The sequence below is a fragment of the Salmo salar genome, chromosome 05 (genome assembly GCF_965601325.2).
Source record: "Salmo salar chromosome 05, fSalSal1, whole genome shotgun sequence".
Lineage (NCBI taxonomy): Eukaryota > Metazoa > Chordata > Actinopteri > Salmoniformes > Salmonidae > Salmo > Salmo salar.
The window spans coordinates 90,816,112-90,831,745 of NC_138295.1; positions in this window are offsets into that span (position 1 = coordinate 90,816,112).

Sequence of the window (15,634 nt, forward strand, 5' to 3'; positions counted from 1 at the left end):
TGATTTGTAAGTCGCTCTGGATAAGAGCGTCTGCTAAATGACTTAAATGTAACTGTAAATGTTAAATGATTGTGTTTTAGTTTATGTAGTGTCCATTAGGAGTGTCTCTGACAGTATATAGTTTATGTAGTGTCTCTGAAAGTATATAGTTTATGTAGTGTCTCTGACAATATATGGTTTATGTAGTGTCCATTAGGAGTGTCTCTGACAGTATGTAGTCTATGTAGTGTCCATTAGGAGTGTCTCTGACAGTATATAGCTTATGTAGTGTCCATTAGTGTCTCTGACAGTATATAGTTTATGTAGTGTCTCTGACAGTATGTAGTCTATGTAGTGTCCATTAGGAGTGTCTCTGACAGTATGTAGTCTATGTAGTGTCCATTAGGAGTGTCTCTGACAGTATATAGTTTATGTAGTGTCCATTAGGAGTGTCTCTGACAGTATGTAGTCTATGTAGTGTCCATTAGGAGTGTCTCTGACAGTATATAGTTTATGTAGTGTCTCTGACAGTATATAGTCTATGTAGTGTCCATTAGGAGTGTCTTTGACAGTATGTAGTTTATGTAGTGTCTCTGACAGTATATAGTTTATGTAGTGTCCATTAGGAGTGTCTCTGACAGTATATAGTTGATGTAGTGTCTCTGACAGTATATAGTTTATGTAGTGTCTCTGACAGTATATAGTTTATGTAGTGTCTTTGACAGTATGTAGTCTATGTAGTGTCCATTAGGAGTGTCTCTGACAGTATGTAGTCTATGTAGTGTCCATTAGGAGTGTCTCTGACAGTATATAGTTTATGTAGTGTCCATTAGGAGTGTCTCTGACATTGTATAGTTTATGTAGTGTCTCTGACAGTATATAGTTTATGTAGTGTCTTTGACAGTATGTAGTCTATGTAGTGTCCATTAGGAGTGTCTGACAGTATATAGTTTATGTAGTGTCTCTGACAGTATATAGTTTATGTAGTGTCTTTGACAGTATGTAGTCTATGTAGTGTCCATTAGGGGTGTCTCTGACAGTATATCGTTTATGTAGTGTCCATTATGAGTGTCTCTGACAGTATATAGTTTATGTAGTGTCCATTAGGAGTGTCTCTGACAGTATATAGTTTATGTAGTGTCTCTGACAGTATATAGTTTATGTAGTGTCCATTAGGAGTGTCTCTGACAGTATGTAGTTTATGTAGTGTCTCTGACAGTATATAGTTTATGTAGTGTCTCTGACAGTATGTAGTTTATGTAGTGTCTCTGACAGTATGTAGTTTATGTAGTGTCTCTGACAGTATATAGTTTATGTAGTGTCTCTGACAGTATGTCGTTTATGTAGTGTCCATTGGGAGTGTCTCTGACAGTATATAGTTTATGTAGTGTCTCTGACAGTATATAGTTTATGTAGTGTCTCTGACAGTATATAGTTTATGTAGTGTCTCTGACAGTATGTAGTTTATGTAGTGTCCATTGGGAGTGTCTCTGACAGTATATAGTTTATGTTGTGTCCATTAGGAGTGTCTCTGACAGTATATAGATTATGTAGTGTCCATTGGGAGTGTCTCTGACAGTATGTAGTCTATGTAGTGTCCATTAGGAGTGTCTCTGACAGTATATAGTTTATGTAGTGTCCATTAGGAGTGTCTCTGACAGTATGTAATCTATGTAGTGTCCATTAGGAGTGTCTCTGACAGTATATAGTTTATGTAGTGTCCATTAGGAGTGTCTCTGACAGTATATAGTTTATGTAGTGTCTCTGACATTATATAGTTTATGTAGTGTCTCTGACAGTATATAGTTTATGTAGTGTCTTTGACAGTATGTAGTCTATGTAGTGTCGATTAGGAGTGTCTCTGACAGTATGTAGTCTATGTAGTGTCCATTAGGAGTGTCTCTGACAGTATATAGTTTATGTAGTGTCCATTAGGAGTGTCTCTGACAGTATGTAGTTTATGTAGTGTCCATTAGGAGTGTCTCTGACAGTATATAGTTTATGTAGTGTCCATTAGGAGTGTCTCTGACAGTATGTAGTCTATGTAGTGTCTCTGACATTATATAGTTTATGTAGTGTCCATTGGGAGTGTCTCTGACAGTATATAGTTTATGTAGTGTCCATTAGGAGTGTCTCTGACAGTATGTAGTCTATGTAGTGTCTCTGACAGTACATAGTTTATGTAGTGTCCATTGGGAGTGTCTCTGACAGTGTATAGTTTATGTAGTGTCCATTAGGAGTGTCTCTGACAGTATATAGTTTATGTAATGTCTCTGACAGTTTATAGTTCATGTAGTGTCCATTAGGAGTGTCTCTGACAGTATTTAGTTTATGTAGTGTCCATTAGGAGTGTCTCTGACAGTATATAGTTTATGTAGTGTCCATTAGGAGTGTCTCTGACAGTATATAGTTTATGTAGTGTCCATTAGGAGTGTCTCTGACAGTAAATAGTTTATGTAGTGTCTCTGACAGTATATAGTTTATGTAGTGTCTTTGACAGTATATAGTTTATGTAGTGTCCATTGTGAGTGTCTCTGACAGTATATAGTTTATGTAGTGTCCATTAGGAGTGTCTCTGACAGTATATAGTTTATGTAATGTCCATTAGGAGTGTCTCTGACAGTATATACTTTATGTAGTGTCCATTAGGAGTGTCTCTGACAGTATGTAGTTTATGTAGTGTCCATTAGGAGTGTCTCTGACAGTATGTAGTCTATATAGTGTCTCTGACAGTATATAGTTTATGTAGAGTCTCTGACAGTATATCGTTTATTTAGTGTCTCTGACAGTATATAGTTTATGTAGTGTCCATTAGGAGTGTCTCTGACAGTATGTAGTCTATGTAGTGTCTTTGACAGTATATATTTTATGTAGTGTCCATTGTGAGTGTCTCTGACAGTGTATAGTTTATGTAGTGTCCATTAGGAGTGTCTCTGACAGTATATAGTTTATGTAATGTCCATTAGGAGTGTCTCTGAGAGTATATACTTTATGTAGTGTCCATTAGGAGTGTCTCTGACAGTATATAGTTTATGTAGTGTCCATTAGGAGTGTCTCTGACTGTATGTAGTTTATGTAGTGTCTCTGACAGTATATCGTTTATGTAGTGTCTCTGACAGTATATTGTTTATGTAGTGTCTCTGACAGTATATAGTTTATGTAGTGTCCATTAGGAGTGTCTCTGACAGTATGTAGTTTATGTAGTGTACATTAGGAGTGTCTCTGACAGTATGTAGTTTATGTAGTGTCTCTGACAGTATATAGTTTATGTAGTGTCTCTGACAGTATGTAGTTTATGTAGAGTCTCTGACAGTATATCGTTTATGTAGTGTCTCTGACAGTATATAGTTTATGTAGTGTCTCTGACAGTATGTAGTCTATGTAGTGTCTTTGACAATATATAGTGTATGTAGTGTCTTTGAGAGTATGTAGTCTATGTAGTGTCCATTAGGAGTGTCTCTGACAGTATATAGTTTATGTAGTGTCCATTAGGAGTGTCTCTGACAGTACATAGTTTATGTAGTGTCCATTGGGAGTGTCTCTGACAGTGTATAGTTTATGTAGTGTCCATTAGGAGTGTCTCTGACAGTATATAGTTTATGTAATGTCTCTGACAGTTTATAGTTCATGTAGTGTCCATTAGGAGTGTCTCTGACAGTATTTAGTTTATGTAGTGTCCATTAGGAGTGTCTCTGACAGTATATAGTTTATGTAGTGTCCATTAGGAGTGTCTCTGACAGTATATAGTTTATGTAGTGTCCATTAGGAGTGTCTCTGACAGTAAATAGTTTATGTAGTGTCTCTGACAGTATATAGTTTATGTAGTGTCTCTGACAGTATATAGTTTATGTAGTGTCTCTGACAGTATGTAGTTTTTGTAGTGTCTCTGACAGTATATAGTCTATGTAGTGTCTCTGACAGTATATAGTTTATGTAGTGTCCATTAGGACTGTCTCTGACAGTATATAGTTTATGTAGTGTCCATTAGGAGTGTCTCTGACAGTATATAGTTTATGTAGTGTCTCTGACAGTATATAGTTTATGTAGTGTCTCTGACAGTATATAGTTTATGTAGTGTCCATTGGGAGTGTCTCTGACAGTATATAGTTTACATAGTGTCTCTGACAGTATATAGTTTATGTAGTGTCTCTGACAGTATATAGTTTATGTAGTGTCTCTGACAGTATATAGTTTATGTAGTGTCCATTGGGAGTGTCTCTGACAGTATATAGTTTACGTAGTGTCTCTGACAGTATATAGTTTATGTAGTGTCTCTGACAGTATATAGTTTATGTAGTGTCTCTGACAGTATATAGTTTATGTAGTGTCTCTGACAGTATATAGTTCATGTAGTGTCTCTGACAGTATGTAGTTTATGTAGTGTCTCTGACAGTATATAGTTCATGTAGTATCCATTAGGAGTGTCTCTGACAGTATATAGTTTATGTAGTGTCTCTGACAGTATATAGTTTATGTAGTGTCTCTGACAGTATATAGTTTATGTAGTGTCTCTGATAGTATGTAGTTTTTGTAGTGTCTCTGACAGTATATAGTCTATGTAGTGTCTCTGACAGTATATAGTTTATGTAGTGTCCATTAGGAGTTTCTCTGACAGTATATAGTTTATGTAGTGTCCATTAGGAGTGTCTCTGACAGTATATAGTTTATGTAGTGTCTCTGACAGTATATAGTTTATGAAGTGTCTCTGACAGTATATAGTTTATGTAGTGTCCATTGGGAGTGTCTCTGACAGTATATAGTTTACGTAGTGTCTCTGACAGTATATAGTTTATGTAGTGTCTCTGACAGTATATAGTTTATGTAGTGTCTCTGACAGTATATAGTTTATGTAGTGTCTCTGACAGTATATAGTTTATGTAGTGTCCATTGGGAGTGTCTCTGACAGTATATAGTTTACGTAGTGTCTCTGACAGTATATAGTTTATGTAGTGTCTCTGACAGTATATAGTTTATGCAGTGTCTCTGACAGTATATAGTTTATGTATTGTCTCTGACAGTATATAGTTCATGTTGTGTCTCTGACAGTATGTAGTTTATGTAGTGTCTCTGACAGTATATAGTTTATGTAGTGTCTCTGAAAGTATATAGTTTATGTAGTGTCTCTGACAGTATGTAGTTTATGTAGTGTCTCTGACAGTATATAGTTTATGTAGTGTCTCTGAAAGTATATAGTTTATGTAGTGTCTCTGACAGTATATAGTTTATGTAGTGTCTCTGACAGTATGTAGTTCATGTAGTGTCCATTGGGAGTGTCTCTGACAGTATATAGTTTATGTTGTGTCCATTAGGAGTGTCTCTGACAGTATATAGTTTATGTAGTGTCCATTGAGAGTGTCTCTGACAGTATGTATTCTATGTAGTGTCCATTAGGAGTGTCTCTGACAGTATATAGTTTATGTAGTGTCCATTAGGAGTGTCTCTGACAGTATATAGTTTATGTAGTTTCTCTGACATTATATAGTTTATGTAGTGTCTCTGACAGTATATAGTTTATGTAGTGTCTTTGACAGTATGTAGTCTATGTAGTGTCCATCAGGAGTGTCTCTGACAGTATGTAGTCTATGTTGTGTCCATTAGGAGTGTCTCTGACAGTATATAGTTTATGTAGTGTCCATTGGGCGTGTCTCTGACAGTATTTATTCTATGTAGTGTCCATTAGGAGTGTCTCTGACAGTATATAGTTTATGTATTGTCCATTAGGAGTGTCTCTGACAGTATGTAATCTATGTAGTGTCCATTAGGAGTGTCTCTGACAGTATATAGTTTATGTAGTGTCCATTAGGAGTGTCTCTGACAGTATATAGTTCATGTAGTTTCTCTGACATTATATAGTTTATGTAGTGTCTCTGACAGTATATACTTTATGTAGTGTCTTTGACAGTATGTAGTCTATGTAGTGTCCATCAGGAGTGTCTCTGACAGTATGTAGTCTATGTAGTGTCTTTGACAGTATATAGTTTATGTAGTGTCCATTGTGAGTGTCTCTGACAGTGTATAGTTTATGTAGTGTCCATTAGGAGTGTCTCTGACAGTATATAGTTTATGTAATGTCCATTAGGAGTGTCTCTGAGAGTATATACTTTATGTAGTGTCCATTAGGAGTGTCTCTGACAGTATATAGTTTATGTAGTGTCCATTAGGAGTGTCTCTGACTGTATGTAGTTTATGTAGTGTCTCTGACAGTATATAGTTTATGTAGTGTCTCTGACAGTATATTGTTTATGTAGTGTCTCTGACAGTATATAGATTATGTAGTGTCCATTAGGAGTGTCTCTGACAGTATGTAGTTTATGTAGTGTACATTAGGAGTGTCTCTGACAGTATGTAGTTTATGTAGTTCCTCTGACAGTATATAGTTTATGTAGTGTCTCTGACAGTATGTAGTTTATGTAGAGTCTCTGACAGTATATCGTTTATGTAGTGTCTCTGACAGTATATAGTTTATGTAGTGTCTCTGACAGTATGTAGTCTATGTAGTGTCTTTGACAATATATAGTGTATGTAGTGTCTTTGAGAGTATGTAGTCTATGTAGTGTCCATTAGGAGTGTCTCTGACAGTATATAGTTTATGTTGTGTCCATTAGGAGTGTCTCTGACAGTACATAGTTTATGTAGTGTCCATTGGGAGTGTCTCTGACAGTATATAGTTTATGTAGTGTCCATTGGGAGTGTCTCTGACAGTATATAGTTTATGTAATGTCTCTGACAGTTTATAGTTTATGTAGTGTCCATTAGGATTGTCTCTGACAGTATTTAGTTTATGTAGTGTCCATTTGGAGTGTCTCTGACAGTATATAGTTTATGTAGTGTCCATTAGGAGTGTCTCTGACAGTATATAGTTTATGTAGTGTCCATTAGGAGTGTCTCTGACAGTATATAGTTTATGTATTGTCTCTGACAGTATATAGTTTATGTAGTGTCTCTGACAGTATATAGTTTATGTAGTGTCCATTGGGAGTGTCTCTGACAGTATATAGTTTACGTAGTGTCTCTGACAGTATATAGTTTATGTAGTGTCTCTGACAGTATATAGTTTATGTAGTGTCTCTGACAGTATATAGTTTATGTAGTGTCTCTGACAGTATATAGTTTATGTAGTGTCCATTGGGAGTGTCTCTGACAGTATATAGTTTACGTAGTGTCTCTGACAGTATATAGTTTATGTAGTGTCTCTGACAGTATATAGTTTATGTAGTGTCCATTATGAGTGTCTCTGACAGTATATAGTTTATGTAGTGTCCATTAGGAGTGTCTCTGACAGTATATAGTTTATGTAGTGTCTCTGACAGTATATAGTTTATGTAGTGTCCATTAGGAGTGTCTCTGACAGTATGTAGTTTATGTAGTGTCTCTGACAGTATATAGTTTATGTAGTGTCTCTGACAGTATGTAGTTTATGTAGTGTCTCTGACAGTATGTAGTTTATGTAGTGTCTCTGACAGTATATAGTTTATGTAGTGTCTCTGACAGTATGTCGTTTATGTAGTGTCCATTGGGAGTGTCTCTGACAGTATATAGTTTATGTAGTGTCTCTGACAGTATATAGTTTATGTAGTGTCTCTGACAGTATATAGTTTATGTAGTGTCTCTGACAGTATGTAGTTTATGTAGTGTCCATTGGGAGTGTCTCTGACAGTATATAGTTTATGTTGTGTCCATTAGGAGTGTCTCTGACAGTATATAGATTATGTAGTGTCCATTGGGAGTGTCTCTGACAGTATGTAGTCTATGTAGTGTCCATTAGGAGTGTCTCTGACAGTATATAGTTTATGTAGTGTCCATTAGGAGTGTCTCTGACAGTATGTAATCTATGTAGTGTCCATTAGGAGTGTCTCTGACAGTATATAGTTTATGTAGTGTCCATTAGGAGTGTCTCTGACAGTATATAGTTTATGTAGTGTCTCTGACATTATATAGTTTATGTAGTGTCTCTGACAGTATATAGTTTATGTAGTGTCTTTGACAGTATGTAGTCTATGTAGTGTCGATTAGGAGTGTCTCTGACAGTATGTAGTCTATGTAGTGTCCATTAGGAGTGTCTCTGACAGTATATAGTTTATGTAGTGTCCATTAGGAGTGTCTCTGACAGTATGTAGTTTATGTAGTGTCCATTAGGAGTGTCTCTGACAGTATATAGTTTATGTAGTGTCCATTAGGAGTGTCTCTGACAGTATGTAGTCTATGTAGTGTCTCTGACATTATATAGTTTATGTAGTGTCCATTGGGAGTGTCTCTGACAGTATATAGTTTATGTAGTGTCCATTAGGAGTGTCTCTGACAGTATGTAGTCTATGTAGTGTCTCTGACAGTACATAGTTTATGTAGTGTCCATTGGGAGTGTCTCTGACAGTGTATAGTTTATGTAGTGTCCATTAGGAGTGTCTCTGACAGTATATAGTTTATGTAATGTCTCTGACAGTTTATAGTTCATGTAGTGTCCATTAGGAGTGTCTCTGACAGTATTTAGTTTATGTAGTGTCCATTAGGAGTGTCTCTGACAGTATATAGTTTATGTAGTGTCCATTAGGAGTGTCTCTGACAGTATATAGTTTATGTAGTGTCCATTAGGAGTGTCTCTGACAGTAAATAGTTTATGTAGTGTCTCTGACAGTATATAGTTTATGTAGTGTCTTTGACAGTATATAGTTTATGTAGTGTCCATTGTGAGTGTCTCTGACAGTATATAGTTTATGTAGTGTCCATTAGGAGTGTCTCTGACAGTATATAGTTTATGTAATGTCCATTAGGAGTGTCTCTGACAGTATATACTTTATGTAGTGTCCATTAGGAGTGTCTCTGACAGTATGTAGTTTATGTAGTGTCCATTAGGAGTGTCTCTGACAGTATGTAGTCTATGTAGTGTCTCTGACAGTATATAGTTTATGTAGAGTCTCTGACAGTATATCGTTTATTTAGTGTCTCTGACAGTATATAGTTTATGTAGTGTCCATTAGGAGTGTCTCTGACAGTATGTAGTCTATGTAGTGTCTTTGACAGTATATATTTTATGTAGTGTCCATTGTGAGTGTCTCTGACAGTGTATAGTTTATGTAGTGTCCATTAGGAGTGTCTCTGACAGTATATAGTTTATGTAATGTCCATTAGGAGTGTCTCTGAGAGTATATACTTTATGTAGTGTCCATTAGGAGTGTCTCTGACAGTATATAGTTTATGTAGTGTCCATTAGGAGTGTCTCTGACTGTATGTAGTTTATGTAGTGTCTCTGACAGTATATCGTTTATGTAGTGTCTCTGACAGTATATTGTTTATGTAGTGTCTCTGACAGTATATAGTTTATGTAGTGTCCATTAGGAGTGTCTCTGACAGTATGTAGTTTATGTAGTGTACATTAGGAGTGTCTCTGACAGTATGTAGTTTATGTAGTGTCTCTGACAGTATATAGTTTATGTAGTGTCTCTGACAGTATGTAGTTTATGTAGAGTCTCTGACAGTATATCGTTTATGTAGTGTCTCTGACAGTATATAGTTTATGTAGTGTCTCTGACAGTATGTAGTCTATGTAGTGTCTTTGACAATATATAGTGTATGTAGTGTCTTTGAGAGTATGTAGTCTATGTAGTGTCCATTAGGAGTGTCTCTGACAGTATATAGTTTATGTAGTGTCCATTAGGAGTGTCTCTGACAGTACATAGTTTATGTAGTGTCCATTGGGAGTGTCTCTGACAGTGTATAGTTTATGTAGTGTCCATTAGGAGTGTCTCTGACAGTATATAGTTTATGTAATGTCTCTGACAGTTTATAGTTCATGTAGTGTCCATTAGGAGTGTCTCTGACAGTATTTAGTTTATGTAGTGTCCATTAGGAGTGTCTCTGACAGTATATAGTTTATGTAGTGTCCATTAGGAGTGTCTCTGACAGTATATAGTTTATGTAGTGTCCATTAGGAGTGTCTCTGACAGTAAATAGTTTATGTAGTGTCTCTGACAGTATATAGTTTATGTAGTGTCTCTGACAGTATATAGTTTATGTAGTGTCTCTGACAGTATGTAGTTTTTGTAGTGTCTCTGACAGTATATAGTCTATGTAGTGTCTCTGACAGTATATAGTTTATGTAGTGTCCATTAGGACTGTCTCTGACAGTATATAGTTTATGTAGTGTCCATTAGGAGTGTCTCTGACAGTATATAGTTTATGTAGTGTCTCTGACAGTATATAGTTTATGTAGTGTCTCTGACAGTATATAGTTTATGTAGTGTCCATTGGGAGTGTCTCTGACAGTATATAGTTTACATAGTGTCTCTGACAGTATATAGTTTATGTAGTGTCTCTGACAGTATATAGTTTATGTAGTGTCTCTGACAGTATATAGTTTATGTAGTGTCCATTGGGAGTGTCTCTGACAGTATATAGTTTACGTAGTGTCTCTGACAGTATATAGTTTATGTAGTGTCTCTGACAGTATATAGTTTATGTAGTGTCTCTGACAGTATATAGTTTATGTAGTGTCTCTGACAGTATATAGTTCATGTAGTGTCTCTGACAGTATGTAGTTTATGTAGTGTCTCTGACAGTATATAGTTCATGTAGTATCCATTAGGAGTGTCTCTGACAGTATATAGTTTATGTAGTGTCTCTGACAGTATATAGTTTATGTAGTGTCTCTGACAGTATATAGTTTATGTAGTGTCTCTGATAGTATGTAGTTTTTGTAGTGTCTCTGACAGTATATAGTCTATGTAGTGTCTCTGACAGTATATAGTTTATGTAGTGTCCATTAGGAGTTTCTCTGACAGTATATAGTTTATGTAGTGTCCATTAGGAGTGTCTCTGACAGTATATAGTTTATGTAGTGTCTCTGACAGTATATAGTTTATGAAGTGTCTCTGACAGTATATAGTTTATGTAGTGTCCATTGGGAGTGTCTCTGACAGTATATAGTTTACGTAGTGTCTCTGACAGTATATAGTTTATGTAGTGTCTCTGACAGTATATAGTTTATGTAGTGTCTCTGACAGTATATAGTTTATGTAGTGTCTCTGACAGTATATAGTTTATGTAGTGTCCATTGGGAGTGTCTCTGACAGTATATAGTTTACGTAGTGTCTCTGACAGTATATAGTTTATGTAGTGTCTCTGACAGTATATAGTTTATGCAGTGTCTCTGACAGTATATAGTTTATGTATTGTCTCTGACAGTATATAGTTCATGTTGTGTCTCTGACAGTATGTAGTTTATGTAGTGTCTCTGACAGTATATAGTTTATGTAGTGTCTCTGAAAGTATATAGTTTATGTAGTGTCTCTGACAGTATGTAGTTTATGTAGTGTCTCTGACAGTATATAGTTTATGTAGTGTCTCTGAAAGTATATAGTTTATGTAGTGTCTCTGACAGTATATAGTTTATGTAGTGTCTCTGACAGTATGTAGTTCATGTAGTGTCCATTGGGAGTGTCTCTGACAGTATATAGTTTATGTTGTGTCCATTAGGAGTGTCTCTGACAGTATATAGTTTATGTAGTGTCCATTGAGAGTGTCTCTGACAGTATGTATTCTATGTAGTGTCCATTAGGAGTGTCTCTGACAGTATATAGTTTATGTAGTGTCCATTAGGAGTGTCTCTGACAGTATATAGTTTATGTAGTTTCTCTGACATTATATAGTTTATGTAGTGTCTCTGACAGTATATAGTTTATGTAGTGTCTTTGACAGTATGTAGTCTATGTAGTGTCCATCAGGAGTGTCTCTGACAGTATGTAGTCTATGTTGTGTCCATTAGGAGTGTCTCTGACAGTATATAGTTTATGTAGTGTCCATTGGGCGTGTCTCTGACAGTATTTATTCTATGTAGTGTCCATTAGGAGTGTCTCTGACAGTATATAGTTTATGTATTGTCCATTAGGAGTGTCTCTGACAGTATGTAATCTATGTAGTGTCCATTAGGAGTGTCTCTGACAGTATATAGTTTATGTAGTGTCCATTAGGAGTGTCTCTGACAGTATATAGTTCATGTAGTTTCTCTGACATTATATAGTTTATGTAGTGTCTCTGACAGTATATACTTTATGTAGTGTCTTTGACAGTATGTAGTCTATGTAGTGTCCATCAGGAGTGTCTCTGACAGTATGTAGTCTATGTAGTGTCTTTGACAGTATATAGTTTATGTAGTGTCCATTGTGAGTGTCTCTGACAGTGTATAGTTTATGTAGTGTCCATTAGGAGTGTCTCTGACAGTATATAGTTTATGTAATGTCCATTAGGAGTGTCTCTGAGAGTATATACTTTATGTAGTGTCCATTAGGAGTGTCTCTGACAGTATATAGTTTATGTAGTGTCCATTAGGAGTGTCTCTGACTGTATGTAGTTTATGTAGTGTCTCTGACAGTATATAGTTTATGTAGTGTCTCTGACAGTATATTGTTTATGTAGTGTCTCTGACAGTATATAGATTATGTAGTGTCCATTAGGAGTGTCTCTGACAGTATGTAGTTTATGTAGTGTACATTAGGAGTGTCTCTGACAGTATGTAGTTTATGTAGTTCCTCTGACAGTATATAGTTTATGTAGTGTCTCTGACAGTATGTAGTTTATGTAGAGTCTCTGACAGTATATCGTTTATGTAGTGTCTCTGACAGTATATAGTTTATGTAGTGTCTCTGACAGTATGTAGTCTATGTAGTGTCTTTGACAATATATAGTGTATGTAGTGTCTTTGAGAGTATGTAGTCTATGTAGTGTCCATTAGGAGTGTCTCTGACAGTATATAGTTTATGTTGTGTCCATTAGGAGTGTCTCTGACAGTACATAGTTTATGTAGTGTCCATTGGGAGTGTCTCTGACAGTATATAGTTTATGTAATGTCTCTGACAGTTTATAGTTTATGTAGTGTCCATTAGGATTGTCTCTGACAGTATTTAGTTTATGTAGTGTCCATTTGGAGTGTCTCTGACAGTATATAGTTTATGTAGTGTCCATTAGGAGTGTCTCTGACAGTATATAGTTTATGTAGTGTCCATTAGGAGTGTCTCTGACAGTATATAGTTTATGTATTGTCTCTGACAGTATATAGTTTATGTAGTGTCTCTGACAGTATATAGTTTATGTAGTGTCCATTGGGAGTGTCTCTGACAGTATATAGTTTACGCAGTGTCTCTGACAGTATATAGTTTATGTAGTGTCTCTGACAGTATATAGTTTATGTAGTGTCTCTGACAGTATATAGTTTATGTAGTGTCTCTGACAGTATATAGTTTATGTAGTGTCCATTGGGAGTGTCTCTGACAGTATATAGTTTACGTAGTGTCTCTGACAGTATATAGTTTATGTAGTGTCTCTGACAGTATATAGTTTATGTAGTGTCTCTGACAGTATATAGTTTATGTAGTGTCTCTGACAGTATATAGTTCATGTAGTGTCTCTGACAGTATGTAGTTTATGTAGTGTCTCTGACAGTATATAGTTTATGTAGTGTCTCTGAAAGTATATAGTTTATGTAGTGTCTCTGACAGTATGTAGTTTATGTAGTGTCTCTGACAGTATATAGTTTATGTAGTGTCTCTGAAAGTATATAGTTTATGTAGTGTCTCTGACAGTATATAGTTTATGTAGTGTCTCTGACAGTATGTAGTCTATGTAGTGTCTTTGACAATATATAGTCTATGTAGTGTCTTTGAGAGTATGTAGTCTATGTAGTGTCCATTAGGAGTGTCTCTGACAGTATATAGTTTATGTAGTGTCCATTAGGAGTGTCTCTGACAGTACATAGTTTATGTAGTGTCCATTGGGAGTGTCTCTGACAGTATATAGTTTATGTAGTGTCCATTAGGAGTGTCTCTGACAGTATATAGTTTATGTAATGTCTCTGACAGTTTATAGTTCATGTAGTGTCCATTAGGGGTGTCTCTGACAGTATTTAGTTTATGTAGTGTCCATTAGGAGTGTCTCTGACAGTATACAGTTTATGTAGTGTCCATTAGGGGTGTCTCTGACAGTATATAGTTTATGTAGTATCCATTAGGAGTGTCTCTGACAGTATATAGTTTATGTAGTGTCTCTGACAGTATATAGTTTATGTAGAGTCTCTGACAGTATATAGTTTATGTAGTGTCTCTGACAGTATATAGTTTATGTAGTGTCCATTAGGAGTGTCTCTGACAGTATATAGTTTATGTAGTGTCTCTGACAGTATATATATGTAGTGTCTCTGACAGTATATAGTTTATGTAGTGTCCATTAGGAGTGTCTCTGACAGTATATAGTTTATGTAGTGTCTCTGACAGTATATGGTTTATGTAGTGTCTCTGACAGTATATAGTTTATGTAGTGTCCATTGGGAGTGTCTCTGACAGTATATAGTTTACGTAGTGTCTCTGACAGTATATAGTTTATGTAGTGTCTCTGACAGTATATAGTTTATGTAGTGTCTCTGACAGTATATAGTTTATGTAGTGTCTCTGACAGTATATAGTTTATGTAGTGTCCATTGGGAGTGTCTCTGACAGTATATAGTTTACGTAGTGTCTCTGACAGTATATAGTTTATGTAGTGTCTCTGACAGTATATAGTTTATGTAGTGTCTCTGACAGTATATAATTTATGTAGTGTCTCTGACAGTGTATAGTTCATGTTGTGTCTCTGACAGTATGTAGTTTATGTAGTGTCTCTGACAGTATATAGTTTATGTAGTGTCTCTGAAAGTATATAGTTTATGTAGTGTCTCTGACAGTATGTAGTTTATGTAGTGTCTCTAACAGTATATAGTTTATGTAGTGTCTCTGAAAGTATATAGTTTATGTAGTGTCTCTGACAGTATATAGTTTATGTAGTGTCTCTGACAGTATGTAGTCTATGTAGTGTCTTTGACAATATATAGTCTATGTAGTGTCTTTGAGAGTATGTAGTCTATGTAGTGTCCATTAGGAGTGTCTCTGACAGTATATAGTTTATGTAGTGTCCATTAGGAGTGTCTCTGACTGTATGTAGTTTATGTAGTGTCTCTGACAGTATATAGTTTATGTAGTGTCTCTGACAGTATATTGTTTATGTAGTGTCTCTGACAGTATATAGATTATGTAGTGTCCATTAGGAGTGTCTCTGACAGTATGTAGTTTATGTAGTGTACATTAGGAGTGTCTCTGACAGTATGTAGTTTATGTAGTTCCTCTGACAGTATATAGTTTATGTAGTGTCTCTGACAGTATGTAGTTTATGTAGAGTCTCTGACAGTATATCGTTTATGTAGTGTCTCTGACAGTATATAGTTTATGTAGTGTCTCTGACAGTATGTAGTCTATGTAGTGTCTTTGACAATATATAGTGTATGTAGTGTCTTTGAGAGTATGTAGTCTATGTAGTGTCCATTAGGAGTGTCTCTGACAGTATATAGTTTATGTTGTGTCCATTAGGAGTGTCTCTGACAGTACATAGTTTATGTAGTGTCCATTGGGAGTGTCTCTGACAGTATATAGTTTATGTAGTGTCCATTGGGAGTGTCTCTGACAGTATATAGTTTATGTAATGTCTCTGACAGTTTATAGTTTATGTAGTGTCCATTAGGATTGTCTCTGACAGTATTTAGTTTATGTAGTGTCCATTTGGAGTGTCTCTGACAGTATATAGTTTATGTAGTGTCCATTAGGAGTGTCTCTGACAGTATATAGTTTATGTAGTGTCCATT